The following is a 15,846-nucleotide window of genomic DNA, read 5'->3' as shown; positions in this document are numbered from 1 at the left end:
TTGTGTCCTCACATGGCAGAGAGAAGGCAAGGGAGGATTTTGGTGTTTCTTTCTCCTTGTATAAGGGCACTAGCTCTATTGGACCAGGGATCCATCTCGTGACCTCATTTAACTTTAATTCTTCACAGGCTCATCTCCAAATGCAGCCACCTTGGACATTAGGACTTCAACATAATGAATTTTGGGGAGACAAACATTCAGTCCATAGCAAGTATTGATGTAATCATTAAAAAAATACAGTGCATATTTGAACTTTCTCTCATGTTTACCACAATTGGTTTGTACCAAACTTCTTTCTTTTGTTTAAAAAAGTTTATTGTTATTTACTCTTTGAGAGAGCAAGCGAGGGAGAGGCAGAGAAAGGAAGAGAGAGAGAATCCTAACCAGGCTTCACACTGCCAGTGCAGAGCCCAAAGTGGGACTCAAACTCATGAACCGTGATATCATGACTGGAGTTGAAATCTAGAGTTGGACTCTTAAAAGATTGAGCCACACAGACTCCCCCTTATTTCATTATTGAGTGAATAGAAATTTAGAAAAAAAATACTATAGTATTCTATATATGGGTGTCTGGAAAAACTTATTTTCTTCCTCTAATTAGTATTGTTTTTCAAAATTTCAATGATATCCTTTTGGGGGTATTTTCAAATAATCCCAAATTTGAGAGAAAAACACCCTCAGTTTCTCCTTTCTCTAAGCCCCAAATCTAACTAGTCACCAAGTCGAATCAATTTACTTCCTACATGCTCCCTGAATCTCTTTTTCCTGTTTATTTCTGTGGCCATTGCCTCAGTTCAACCATTTCATTTTATTAAATCTAGAGATTAATGCAAATACCTCCTAGCTGGAGGTAGGTGATAAGCTGGGTGGGAGAGTGCTGGCCCTGGAGTCAGTGGAACGTGTTCAATGCCCAGTTCTTCCTCTCAATGGCTGTGATGCCTTGTCAAATAAAAAATATTTTATATAAGCGTATATATGCTTATATGAATTAATTATCCAACAGACATTATTGAGTATATATGTATGAATACGTATGTATATATATATGTATATATGTAATGATTTCCTCATATAATTATTACTATATTAACTATAATTTTCTCATTATCAAGTGAAATAATATACTCATAGTAAACCCCTAAGAAACTTTCATTCTTCCTTTTCCTTGCTTACGTTTTCTCCTGTATTCTTCCTAGTGCAGAAATCCCCTTAAAGTTCATATTTGTACGTGTTGTTCTCCTGTTTGAATTCCATTCCTGACTTCCCACAAACGTACAGGATGAATCCCAAGGACTATAGTGCATTATTCAAGGTCTTTAAAAATCTGAAACCAGCCTGCCTCTTTTAGATCAGGTATCTCAACTAAACGTGTGTATGTATAGTCCTTAAAGTAATCTATGCTCTATTTCATGTGGCTTTGTATATTTTCCCATTATATGAATTGACAATCTGCTATTACTATGATTGATGTACATGTCTCTCTCCTCTATCATCTTAACCCTTAGTCATGTCGCTCCAACACTGCTGCAAATAGACATACATTACTACTCCTCAAGAGTTTTTCATTTATCTTTTCAGTAAACATATTCCTTGGGGTTCTGCTGTATTCTTGGCATGATGTAAAGAGATTAAAAAGATATGACCCTAGCCCGTGCAAATTGTTCATAATGTTAGGAAGGACAGTTTTATAGATAAATGATACAAGGAGAGGATAAGGTCCTCACAAGGTCTCATGTTTACTAAGCTGTAGAGTTGAGACTGCAAATCAGGTCATCTAACTCCTAAACCAGAATTGTTACTACTTTGCCGGGGAAACTAAAGAGCATAATAAATAGAAATAACAAAATTATAGAATTCGACTGGTTCCTGATACCTCATATTGGTAAACACTGCACAAACCTTTATATTAGTTACTCATAATATTTGTTAACTGACATAATATCAGAAATAATATTTACTCGTATATTACATTACACGGATGGTGGGAAAGGCATGCCAGTAAGATAAGGTGGTATCTCAGTGATAGAAATGTAATGAATATGCCATTAGTACTTAGGAAAGAAATGGTGAGGATTTAGTACTTTACACATAAGAGTCTCTGATAATTTTAAGAAAAAATAATGTATGCTTATATGAATTAATTATTCAGCAGACATTTATTGAGTATATACTGTAGGACACATACTCTTCTATAAGCTATTTTATTATGTTTATTTATTTATTTTTCATAGAGAGAGCCCATATGCACATGCACGTAGGGGAGTCTTCACACAGTCAGCACTGAGCCCAATGCAGGGTTTGATCTCACAAACTGAACCATGAGATAATGACCTGAACTGAAACCAAGAGATGGAGATTTAACTGCCTGAGCCACCCAGGTGCCCCAATAAGCTGTTAACAAGACATGTTTCTATCCTAAGTGAATAGATTAGTTGATAAATATAGCTGTTAATAGATAATTTTTGAAGGAAAGGGAGACAGACCATGGGTGGGGAGGGGCAGAGAGAGAGAGAGAGAGAGACAGAATCTGAAGCAGGCTTCAGGCTCTGGGCTGTCAGCACAGAGCCCAACATGGGACTCAAACTCAAGAGCTGTGAGATCATGATCTAAGTGAAAGTCGGATGCCAAACAACTAAGCCACCCAGGCGCCCCTTACTTTTATTTTTATTTAATCCTCACTACTGTTTGAGGTAGATGGGGCTTTTATTAATTTATTTTAAAAATAAAAAAATATTGTGACACGAGGTTTGTCTAGTGGTACAGCCATCTCAAATACCAGTCTCTGGTTTTTCTTTTGCTAGTAGTATATAATCATGTTTGTATTTCACTTGTCTCAAGAATTATGAAAATGCACTTTTTGCTATAACAACTAGATTTTCTTGGATTTCTTCTAGGATTAGCCTGTTTTAAATTGGATTCCATTACAATTGCTAGGGATGTTATGTTTTCATGAAAAGAGTTGCCAAGCCATTTTCTCAGGTAATATCACTGTTAAAAGAATATTTGAACATTCACTGTATTTCTATTGCAAATGGCAAATATCCATGCCCAGTGTTTCAATAAAAGGTACAGTTAGAAAATGATTAAAACTAGAGGGTTTTAGACACAATGTTGTCTGCTTATTATCTAAAATTTCTTACAAAAAGTAACAAAATACACTGTATATGTAGGGGTCTATGCATTACATGTAATACATAAGCAAACATCAAAAAAAAATTAAAAAATAATCAAATCTGCAGGTCATCAAATTAGTAAAATTAGCAAATTGTTTTAATTTACTTATGTGTACCATCTCTAATGTGCAAATTTTGCAATCTTTCTGAATATTAAATAACGCTTTAATTCACCTTAAAATTTTTGTTTTGGTTGCTTCTAGAATTTTATGTAAACACACTCTCTCTCTTTTTTTAAGACGTGTCACTCTCCTGTTCTAAAATGTAAAAAAGAAAATGGGGGGGGGAGGGAGAAAAGAAAAGGTAAAGTAAAAGGTACACTCATGGTATTTGGACCTAGTGGACAGTATTTAAAAGCCCACACATGAAGCAACTTGTTGGTTTAAAGAATAAGTAAGTAAATGACTAGCAGATTGGGACCTTTTATGGCAGAACAATGCATGGATGAGCTGAGGGCATTAGTCTCTGAAAGAAAGCTGCACCATTACTAGTAATTATAGTTAATCAGCAACAATTGTCTTGACTAAGATACAGATCAAGATTGAGCACTAACCCAACAGGACTAATGAGGGTAATGGAGGATGAAGAAATCCTGATTGAACTCAGCAAGGCATTGAATAACCAGAGCAGATGATGCATTTTCAATCGCAATTGACTCTCCACCTGTTGCTTTAGTCCAGGAAGCACGGACTTTCTTCAAATCAGGGCTCCATGGTTGTAATTCTTAACATAGAAATTGAAAGGTGGTTAATGTTTAGCACAATGAGCAATATCTGTTTACATGGCCCACAGGACATTCGCATGGTGGCACTGTCTTTTAATCCTTGCTACTCAAAAATGTGGTTTGAGGACCAACCAAATTGGCACCTCCTGGAAGCTAGTTAGGTATTCAGACTTTCAGGCCCCATCCCAGGCCGACATAGCCAGAATCTGCTGGTGACAAGATCCCCCGGGTGATTCCTGTGCTCTTTAAAGTTAAAGAAATACTGATACTCTAAATTGAGGCGTGCTTTGGATCTAATTGCTGTGTTGTTGCACATTAGTTACCAAGGAAAGTTTTATAGAGAGGAACAAACTATTATAACTTGCACTTCAGTCTATGATAAAACTAGTGCTTTTGACTGAGGAGAAAAAGTCATTTCTCTAGTGCTTATTTAATCCAAGACAGTATTAATGCTTGCAAAAGGAGGGGTGAAAGGTCTCTTCTGGGAAGGAAGTGTTGGGTTGCTCTATGTATACAGTGCATTCAACAGAATGTCTTCCATTAAATTAGAAAAAAAAATTTTTTTGTGTTGCAACAGTCTCTACCAGGAAGCCAATGTATGTTACACAGATAACAGTTCATTTTTACACCTCCAACTAGGTAACCAGAACCATCTTTCCTCTTTCATTCAATATGGAGAGAACATCTGAATCCTGAGAAAATTAGGTGATTTGGACCTCTTGTTCAGTGGAAGTTTTAAGACCAAAAAGTAGTATCTTTCATTTCCCACTGTTCCATACAATGCACTAGATTTAGTGAATGTCAAGGTCTAATCTAAACTATTAGACCTTCACCTTCACTGGATGAATGCAATACTAGATTGTTGAATTGCATACCTTTTAAATTTAGCCTGTGGATCTCAGGTATTTATATTGCACATTTAAGTTAATTTTGATGAGCATTCTTCAAGATTACAAGATATTTGTGTATTTATTCAGATAACAACAAACCCCAAAGGAAGGATGTGAGCTCATATATATTAAAATTCTGATTTATTTTAGTTATTTTACAATTGTTGTATTATTTATTTTCATTAAAAATAAGACAACAGCCCCAAAATGGAGTCACTTATGCTAAGCTCCATGTCACTAAGCTGAGACTGAAGTTAATTATAGTTTTGGCCTCTCTTGGAAATGGAATCTTAAACCAGTCCATCAGGAATTTCCTAGTCAGTACTAGTGATGTAATCTGACTGACTCCTGCCGTTCCCCACAGGGAAGTAACCTTGCTGCAATCAACCTACTGTTTGCCTAGTATAGCTTCCTTGTTTCTATTCCCTTCTACCTATAAAAGTCTTTCATTTTATATAGCTCCTTGGAGCTTCCTTTTATCTGCTAGATGAGACATTGCTTGATCATGAATCATTCAATAAAGACAGTAAGATCTTTTAAATTTACTCTGCTAAATTTTGTGTGTGTTTTTTTTTTAAATTTCTGATAACAACATTATAAAGAACTTATCCTCATTTTTCCCACATGGAAACTGAGGCTAAGGAAGGCTAAGTAAATAATTTACCTAATACAATAAGTGGAAGTGAATACAAATAATGTCTTCTTGGCAGGAAAACTCTCTATTTACCATACTCGTTTGTCTTGATGAGGATTTCTATGTATATTCTACACCTTTGGGATGTAATCATTATCCTTACCCAAGAAGATCTAAAAAGAGTACTAGAAGATTTTATTACAAATAGAACAATCTCTTGCTCCATGCCTCCTATCTTCTTCTCCCATCGCCAAATAGTCTTAATTCTCAAGTGTGCTTCTTGCTCCTGTATCTAATTGTCTATGTAATTGTTATTATCTGTTAATTATTAAATCAGTTTTAGACATTAAGTATTTATCTTACATTTTATAGTGGAAGACTTAGCCATTTTTATATTTTCCACCTTTCTCTAACATTTTTATTACTCTTTAGGCTAAGCATTATCTTGTTTATTTTTTTATTTGAGAAAGAGAGTATGTGCATAGGTAGGGAAGGGGAAGAGGGACAGAGAGAAAGAGGGAGAAAGAGAATCCCAAGTAGGTTCCAAGCTCAGCACAGAGCTTGACACAGAGCTAGATCTCACAACTGTGAGATAACGATATAGGCCGAAATCAAGAATCGAATGCTTAACTGGCTGAGCCACACAGGAGCTCAGTTCAGTTTGATATGTGCTAACCAACCATTTGTTTCCAAACGCTCCAATGAATCTGTCAAATACTACTTAATAATAATTACTCAAAGTGCTCAAATTCTGTTTAAAATCACTATTTTGCCCTCCCCCTCCAAGGGACTCTCCTTCCAAAGCCCTCTGTATTCTTGCTAAACTTGATAGTTTTCTCTGAAGTTCTGCTGGAGAGTTTATAATCCCGAAAGCTAACTTCCCTCTTTCCAGTGCTGAAGTCCCTGTTTTCTGGATCTGATGTTTCTCTTTGTTGCTTGACCCATCATGTTGCTCAAGTATGCCCTATAGTAGTTTCCTAAGAAGTTATGTTTGGGAGATACATATTCTGAATCTTTGCATGTCTGAAAATGTCAGGATTTTCTAGCTGATATTCTAGTTATGTATTTGCTGTATAACACATGACACGAAACTTTAATGGTATAATGTTACAACTATTTGATTATGTCCACTAATTCTGTGGGTCAGAAATTTAGGCAGGCATGGGGAGGAGGGCATATCTTAGCTCCACAATGTCTCAGACTTGAGAAGCAAAGGCTTAAGGGTCTGGGGAAGAGTCAAATGGCTGGGCTAGAATCATTCAGAGTTTCCTCATTCACAGAGCTGGTACTAGATTGGGTTCAGCTGATGGGCTGATGCGCCTAACCAACACAATCAGTATAAAATTCTAGGTTTAAAAATCATTTTTATCCCCTTTGGAATTTGAAGTACTTGGTGGGAATATCTAATCTGGAAACCAGTGATTTTCAGTTTTATCTCTCTTTTTTTGGGGGCATTTTTTGGTAAATTTTGCATTTCAATTTTATTTTATTTTTTTTANTGGCTGGGCTAGAATCATTCAGAGTTTCCTCATTCACAGAGCTGGTACTAGATTGGGTTCAGCTGATGGACTGATGCGCCTAACCAACACAATCAGTATAAAATTCTAGGTTTAAAAATCATTTTTATCCCCTTTGGAATTTGAAGTACTTGGTGGGAATATCTAATCTGGAAACCAGTGATTTTCAGTTTTATCTCTCTTTTTTTTTGGCATTTTTTGGTAAATTTTGCATTTCAATTTTATTTTATTTTTTTTATCTTTGAAAGAATGCATGTACATGTACAAGTGGGGTAGGGGCAGAGAGATTCTAAGTGGGTTCTGTGCTGACAGCAGAGAGCCCAATGCAGGGTATGAACTCCTGAACCATGAGATCATGACCTGGGCAGAAGTCGGACGCTTAACCAACTAATCTATCGAGGTGCCCTCTCTTTTTTTAATTCTGAAATTTATATTGGTTGTATAATGCTTTTTCTTTTTTTTTCTTTTACTGTTTATTTATTTTTGAGAGAGAGAGTGAGAGAAGAGCGTGAGCAAGGGCAGAGAGAGAGGGAGACACAGAATCTGAAGCAGGCTCCAGGCTCTGGGCTGTCAGCACAGAGTCATATGTAGGGCGAGAACCCACTAACCATCAGATCATGACCTGAGGTGAAGTCGGACACTCAACCATCTGAGCCACCCAGGCACCACAGATGCTAATGCTTTTTCAACTTGATGAAACTCTTGTATGTTTCCACTTTAGTTACCCATCTTTTTGTTATTTTGTTTAACTTCCTAGATTTTCTGAGATTTACCTTATCATTAAAAAAAACTCTATTTTTAATATGTAGGAGCTCATTTTTGTTATCTGATTAATTTTGTTCATAGTATTCTATTTCTGGATCATAGATTAAGCATCTTTTTTTATTGGATGGTGTTAATAATGATGATAATTAAGTTTTGTACGCTACCCTGAGTTATCTTTGTTCTGTCTAAATTATTTTCTTTTTTTGTTTTAGTCTCTCTGTTTGACTCTGAAGAATTTTCTCAAAGCCCTAGTAATCCTTTACCTTCAAGACCTAAAAAGATAATGGAAATAATTCATGCATTTGTGTGGTGGTGGTAATAGTAGTGGAGTAGTCAATTCTAGAGGCATTCTAGAGGAAATTTCTAGCATTTTCAGAGAAAGACGACAAATATCAGTATCTATGTAGGTCTTTTCTCATTTAGTTTCTCTGATGAAGAATCTACCACTGTCTTGTATTAGAAGTATATGCCTAGATATCATTGTTGGGAGCAGCATGAAATAAAGTGTCTGGAAGGCATCACTATTTGTGTACAGATTTCATTTAATCCTTGTTTTTATTCTGGCACCTGACTTCCCTCTTCCACTGTCTCCCTTTTTTTTTTTCTTTTTTTTAATCAAGTGAAGTTATGGACTTTCACTACATTTGGAAGCATTATTAATGGTGGGAGACAGAGATCTGTGATCTAACTCTTCTTAAGACTTTCAACCAACCCTGTCTTTTTTTAAATTTTTTTTTTAATGTTTTATTTATTTCTAGAAGAGAGAGAGACAGCGTGAGCAGAGGAGGGTCAGAGAGAGAGAGGGAGACACACAATTGGAAATAGGCTCCAGGCTCTGAGCTGGCAGTCAGCACAGAGCCCGACGCGGGGCTCGAACCCACGAACCGTGAGATCATGACCTAAGCGAAAGTCGGACGCTTAACCGACTAAGCCACCCAGGCGCCCCAACCAACCCTGTCTTTTGAATCCCAGACTAACCCTGTCCTTTTATGTTATTGAGTGCCAGCAAGAACTGTGCCTTTTATGGGTTCTGGGAAGATCGGCTCAACTTCTCTTTATTATTCCCATCCATTTAAGTTTCAGTTGTGTCTCTTCTGTCAGGTAAGTTACCTCTCCCTCTCCTTTTTCCACTTTCCAGCTTCAAAATGAATTGAACATTTATCGGCCTATAATCACCTCTCTTGTTTTCTTTGTCTTTTGGTTTGTGTCTTTTCTTTTCATTTACTATTACCTTAATATGTTTTATGGAGGCAGTGGCAGGTAAACACAGTTTGTTCTGTGGAGTGGTCTGAAAATAATAATAAACGAACTTCAATCTCGTAAGCTTAAAACTCAATTCATTCCCACTTTTCACACAAGTAAATTCACCACAGTCTGATGCAGGTGGTGGTCAAATGCAATGGGGGACTTTCACCCTGTGGTCATTTGGGAATCTAGGCCCCTTTCAATCGGATGCTCTACCACCCACCAGGCCCTTGGCAGCCTACTAGATCCTCTGCATATTAGGGAAAAGGACTCTGTGTTCTTTCCTACATCTAGGGTGGAGATAACTGCAGACTGAAGAGTTACATGTCACATTTGTACACATGGCTATGACTAAACTTAAGAGAGGCTTAGAAATGTAGTCTGGCTGTGTCCCTGTGAAGAAAGGGAAATAAGTTTGTTGAGCATCTAACTTATGCTGCTGGACACATCTATTCTATCTCCTATTTAATCAGAAGTCTCTAACATATTTTCTTGCCAAAATGTACTCATCAGGCAAATACATAAAAGAACATAGTTCAATATCTAATTTCTGCATGTATTTATTTTTTAGGATATGCATGCAATCTCTAATTTATGATAACCAACATGTTGGTGAAAACTTGAATAAAACCTAATAAATATTTCTTTAATTTAATTGGGAAAGAGGAATCTAACATTAATTTTTAATCTATCAATATAATTTCTCTGTCTATAAACCTGAGGTGGTTCCTGGTACCCTTATACTTGCATGGTCTTTTTGAAAAATATTAATATTAGGATATTCTCTTAATATCTTGGAGGAAAGTCACCATGGAAATGTGAAAGGACAAAACATTTGCTAAGGGGGAGGAGATTTAAAAAATTTGTTCTTTTTCACTGACAAGTTTAAGTTATTGGTTCCAGTACATAAACTCTGGACTCAGTTATCTAGACAGCTATCCTGCCTGCCATTTTACCTTATTATAAATCAGGTGCTCCCACTTTAACTAATTATAAATTTTAAAATCAAGTACTATAATTAAATTTTTCTCAAAAACTGGATTTTATTGGGGCGCCTGGGTGGCTCGGTCAGTTAAGCGTCCAACTTCGGTTCAGGTTATGATCTCACGGTTTATGGGTTTGAGCCCCGCCGTAGGGCTCTGTGCTGACAGCTAGCTCAGAGCCTGGAGGCTGCTTCAGATTCTGTAACTCCCTCTCTCTCTCTGACCGTCCCCTGCTCACACTGTCTCTCTCTCGGAAATAAATAAAACATTAAAAAAAAATTTTTTTTTAAAGAAAACGATTTTATTAACTGTGTATCTTGTTGAGAAGTTCTTTTTGCAAATACTTAGACTCATTCTATGAAACCCATGTCCATGCATGTCTGGTTACACCAGGTTTGTGTTAAATAAAGCAACCAAAGTAATCTATTCATATGAACAACCTTTTTAAATGACATACTTCTCTTGTACATGAAGAGCAGCCTTTCATTTAGTGCCAATATCACTCCTTGACAGTAAGTTGAATGTTTACATAGGCAATAACTCTTTTATTTTTTTCAGTTGTCAGTTCTCAAATTTTCTAAGAAAGGAAACCCAGTGACAGAGAAGAACAAGTATGTGAAAAATCTGTCCTATTCTCTATAGAGGTAGGTTCTGGAGGGATAGCCAGTTATATGCAGTTGGCTGCATTTAAAATTTTTAAAGTTTTTATTGTTACAGTTTATAATACATTTTATATCAGAGCCAATAATATATTTTGTTTACTTTAACTTAAAATATTATTCTCCTTCCAAAACTGCCCAATTACATTTATGCTCAAGTACATACAATTAAAATTTTTTATTATGGTTATTTTGAAAGAGAGATAGAAAGTCAGAGATAGAGTGTGAGTGGGGGAGGGGCAGAGAGAGAGGGAGACACAGAATCTGAAGCAGGCTCCAAGCTCTGAGTTATCAGTGCAGCACCCAAGATGGTGCTAGAACTCATGACCTGAGCTGAAGTCAGATGCTCAACTCACTGAGCCATGCAGGTGCCCCAAGGACATACTATTTTTATTCCTGTGACCATGCTTTGTATTTCTCAGCCTGATTGGATTAAAAAAAGCAGTGAAAATGCATTATAAATATCAGTGTTCCCTCTCCCTATTGTGGAGAAGATGGTAAAAATCTATGACTTTCACTTTGTGCAGCTACGATTTTTTTTTGCTGTGTTAGTAGAGTTTTATATCTATTTAATGACTGAGAGCAGAGAATTTAGATCATAACCCAGTTATTTGTTTTATCTTTCTATTATACCAATTGGAGCAGCATTTTTTCAGATTTTTTTCTGTATACTAGTTGAGCTCACAACTACTGTAAGAACTGTGGAATCCTGCTGAGATGTGCAACTAGTTAGGGAAAAGTTCATTGGCTAATTGCATGGGCTTTTCATTATGTGGGATGTTGAACAATGCCTTGTATTTGTACTATTATAATATCATCACTGCCTTTATAAGAAAAAGTGATACACTTGAAACCTTACACCTCTAATCTTCTCAAGCTATAGGTCATATTCTACTATGCCACAAAATTAAATAGCACCTTTCAAAATGATAAAATATTAGATAATTATTAGAGTCTAAAACATTTGCAGAAATTTATCATTTATGAAATGTGTAAACATTGAGGCTTCATTTTAAATTTCCTGTTAGCAGTTCAAAATTGAGCCCATTTACTCATACTTTGTCCATCACAATTTTTCAAACTTGCTTCTTAGTTAAAAAAATATTTTCTTTCTAAAAGATCCTTTTTTAGTATTTTTTGGCCAATATTTTCCCAGTTTCTTCTCAAACTTTTCAATTGTTTACTCCAAGCTTTTCCAGTATCACTTTTCCCATTATTTCTTACTCTTGTTTTACTTATGTCAGATTTTCCTTAGAAATAATCATTTTTTAGGTTGGATTATGTGGAATTACTGATACCTAACAGTCTTTTAACCTACAAAAATGACATTTTTATATGATTCAATCTACAAGTAATAACTCCATCCTACAGGCTCTTTCTTTTAATGTTGGATTTCTCAAACATGGCATTTAGTTTCTCACAATTAAATATATTATCAATTCTTAATCTCTTTTTTAAATTTATTTAATGTTTTATTTACTTCTAGGAGAGAGAGAGAGACAGTGTGAGCAAGGGAGGGTCAGAGAGAGAGGGAGATACAGAATCTGAAACAGGTTCCAGGCTCTGAGCTGGGAGTCAGCACAGAGCCTGAGGCGGGGCTTGAACCCACCAACCGTGGGATCATGACCTGAGCCGAAGTTGGACGCTTAACCGACTGAGCCACCCAGGTGCCCCTCAACGTTTATTTATTTTTGAGAGAGAGAGAGTGGGAGAAGAGGAGGAGCAGAGAGAGGGGGAGACAGATAACCTGAAGCAGGTTCTTCATTGTCAATCCAAAGCTCAATGTGGGGCTCAAACCCACTGACTGTGACATCATGACCTGAGCTGAAGTCAGGTGCTCACCGGACTGAGCCACCAAGGAGCCCCCAGTCACTCTGATGCTTTAATATCCTGCAGTCCTTCTACCTTTCTGTCCTTTCTTCTTTAGCTCTTTCATGGCTCCTTGTGCTTTATTTTTATTGTGAGTCTTCCCCATGTCAGTCTGTGGACCCAGTTTCTTTTGGCTTTAATTTCTTTTTTTGGAGACTTCCACCCATACTCATTGTATTGATGATTGTTATGTGCTACTTTGTGTCCTCCAAAATTTATATATTGAAGTCCTAAGCACCAATACCTCAGAATGTGACTGTGTTTGGAGATAGGGCTTTCAAAGAGGTGATGAAGTTACATGTGGTCTTTAGGATAGCCCTAATCCAATCTGGTACCCATAAAAAAGAAGAAATGTGGACCCACAAAATAACACAGGGGATGTACATGTACAGAGAAGAGACCACATGAGGGCACAAAGTGAAGGCAGCTCTCTACAAGGCCCATCTGCATCCTTATTAGCAAGCCAAAGAAAGAGACATCAGAAGACACCGAATATGCTGACACATTGATCATGAACTTCTGGTCTTGAGAACTGTAAGAAAGTAAGTTTCTGTTTAAGCCACCCTGTCTGGGGTATTTTGTTATGGCAGCCCTACCTAGCAAACTAAACAATGATCTATGTCTTCTTCACTTTTATTTTCCTATGGATTAGAAATCCTGGTAGATGTTTCATAATAAACAAATGGTGCTTGAACAAATTTGGAGACCTTTATAAATAGAAAACCACTGTATTAAGATCTGTAAGGCACATAGGATATTAAAGACTCAGATGTTCTGCAGTAAAGGATTATTTTGATCCAATGCTTCTCAAATTTATACTTACTTGGCCATAACTACTTTTCCTTTTCTTTTTCTATCTCATTCAATACCTTATAACAGCCCATGGAAGATACTTTGGAAAAGGGTATTCTATGTCTCCCACTATAAGCTCAGAGTTCATATTTTCAGTTATGAATCTCTTCTTGCCTAATAGTAATTTCTGCCCTCATATCATTGAGTTTTCCCTCAAAACCTTATTTGATTTTCTGTATTTCTGCAAATTCAGTTTCCCGATTATCTGAGCTCAATCCCTGCACCACTTCTTAGTCTTCTCTGTTTCCCACAGTGAACAAGGTAAAAAGTCCTGCCAGCTCTTTTGTAGGCACTGACCCCCTCATACCATTCTAAGCAGGAATCTATCATGATATGTCTGGTTTATTGCAATAGGTCCCTTATTGCCCTGGGCTCTTTTTCTCTTCAAGCTGGACCATACCGCAGGACTCAAATGTCCAACATTCTTTCATTCTTAAAATTACTTTTTGACCCAAAACCTTTTGTTATTCCTGATTATCGCTGGTTTATCACAAACTTCTTTGCTTAACATATAAGATTACTTTGAGTTTGATTCCAGCTTCTGTTTTTCTGCATTATCCCTTTAGTAGAGTTCTCTGTTCTATTCAGAATCATCTGAAATGCCTTTAATTCAGCTGGGTTCAGGAAACATTTACTGAGTATCAGTTAGATTGACAGTCTATGAACTTCTAGTGAGTCAAATACTTTGCTAGTTCTGCAAGTGTTGCTCACTTCCTACCTCTCCTCCCATTTGAACACTTCTTCCTTCCCAACATGGGATGTGATGTAACAGTCATTGTGACTCATTTGTTCATCTCATGAGTGCTGAGTACGTGTTTTCCTCAATTGACGCTGGGGTTGGGAGCTCATACACCCATCATAAATTGAAAATATTTTAAGTCAAACTGCATTTAATATACCTAACCGGTAGAATGTCATAGCTTAGCCTCGCCTATCTTAAACGTGCTCAGAACACTTTCATTAGCCTGCAGTTGGGCAAGATCATCTAACACAAACTTGTTTTGTAAGAAAATGTTGAATATCTTATGTAATTTATTAAATATTCTACTGAAAGGGAAAAGCAGAATGGTTGTATGGGTGCAAAACGGTTGCCAGTGTATCAATTGTTTACCCTTGTGATTGTGTAGTTGTCTGGGAGCTGTGGCTCGCTGCCACTCCAGCATCATGGGAGAGTATTAAGACATATATCACTGCCCTGGGAAAAAATGGAATTTCAAAATTTGAAGTATGGTTTCTACTGAATGCATATTGTTTCTACACAATTGTGAAGACAGAAAATCATAAGTCAAACAATTGTAAGTCAGAGATCATCTGTATTTACTACTTGATCAAGTCCCTAAGGATATAGTAAGAACTAAAAGCTCCCAGTAGGAGTGGAAGACAAAAGAAAATAAATGTGCATTTTAGATGTTCCTATATGCCATTAAAATATATTCATGGGTTATAGAGAGTGACAGGCGGAAGGACTAAAATGATAAGCTGAGGCAGGAAGACTGAGAAAGAATCAACCTGGGAAAATCTCAAGTAAGAGAATTGCTGTCAGAATAATTGCAAAGGTCCTGAGGCATGTTGGAACTGGAATGTTTACAAAGTAAGCCAAATTACGAACACTTGACTTTAAGTATTCTAGAATTGACAATGGGTGATTATGCCTATGTTCCTAATTAGCATGTCTTTTATTTCTCGGTGACTGTCATTAAATCTTCCTGTTCATCCCAAGCCAAGGCCAAGTCTCATCTATAAGTTTCCATGGCAATGTGTTCTCTGGCAGACTCTAGGTTCTCAGCATGCATTTGATTGCTCATTGTGTACTAATACAAACATTTTTTGTGTTGATAGCTAGTCGTTGGACTATTTAAAATTTTAAATAATACATATATATTTTGCTTTACTGTTAAAATTATAAACTTAATGAAAATAATATACATTTTCAAACACCCAGGAGCTTCCTATCAGAGTGTGATTGAACATAAAAGTTGTCTTTGCAGACCATGCATTCTAGAGGGAAAAACAAAAACTTGAAAATAATTGTGGCATAAACAGACATAGAGTAATTGAGAATAGAATCCATATTTGAGTCTTGAAACAGTTAAAAGCAATAAAACAAATTGTGGTACTCTGCTCATACAATCTATAGCTATGGTCAGAAAATATCAAAATGGAATCATACATTAAGCTATTCCAAGAAACTATTTTATGTAGGCATAATTGCCATTTATGGTGACTACGTAGTGAAAAGGAGAGGCAGACAGTGAATACCCCAAGACTACCCATGAGACCTTGACTCACATTCTGCCTTGTTTAACCACTTCTAAAATGATCTTTAGGGGATGTGTGTGTAGAGAAAATCAGACAAAAGTCTCTTCTGACTGGGTTTTGATACCAACGTCTGTGTAATTTCCAGGCAAAGTTTACTCGACCACCTGTGAGTTATAAGATCACTCTTGTCACTTTTGCTCAATTTCTAGGCAAAATGCCCGCTTGTCACATTTCCCCAACCTCTCTAATTTTGGCATTAAAGAGATTAATGCCATT

At 36.6% G+C, this 15,846-nt stretch overlaps 1 long non-coding RNA gene across 2 annotated transcripts in view; it reads left to right on the top strand.

Annotated features, from left to right (window-relative positions):
- The window catches only part of LOC144224146 (uncharacterized), a 524,297-nt gene extending 524,098 nt beyond the window's left edge, over nucleotides 1-199 (top strand). For both annotated transcript variants that reach the window (XR_013332956.1, XR_013332957.1), the window contains one exon: nucleotides 129-199. This is a non-coding gene — a long non-coding RNA (uncharacterized LOC144224146). The remainder of the gene's footprint in view (nucleotides 1-128) is intronic.
- Nucleotides 200-15,846: the final 15,647 nt, after the last annotated feature.

The sequence above is a fragment of the Crocuta crocuta genome, unplaced genomic scaffold (assembly GCF_008692635.1).
Source record: "Crocuta crocuta isolate KB4526 unplaced genomic scaffold, BGI_CrCroc_1.0 scaffold52, whole genome shotgun sequence".
NCBI lineage: Eukaryota > Metazoa > Chordata > Mammalia > Carnivora > Hyaenidae > Crocuta > Crocuta crocuta.
Note: the sequence above shows the minus strand (reverse complement) of the source record. Positions and strands in the feature narration are given on the sequence as shown.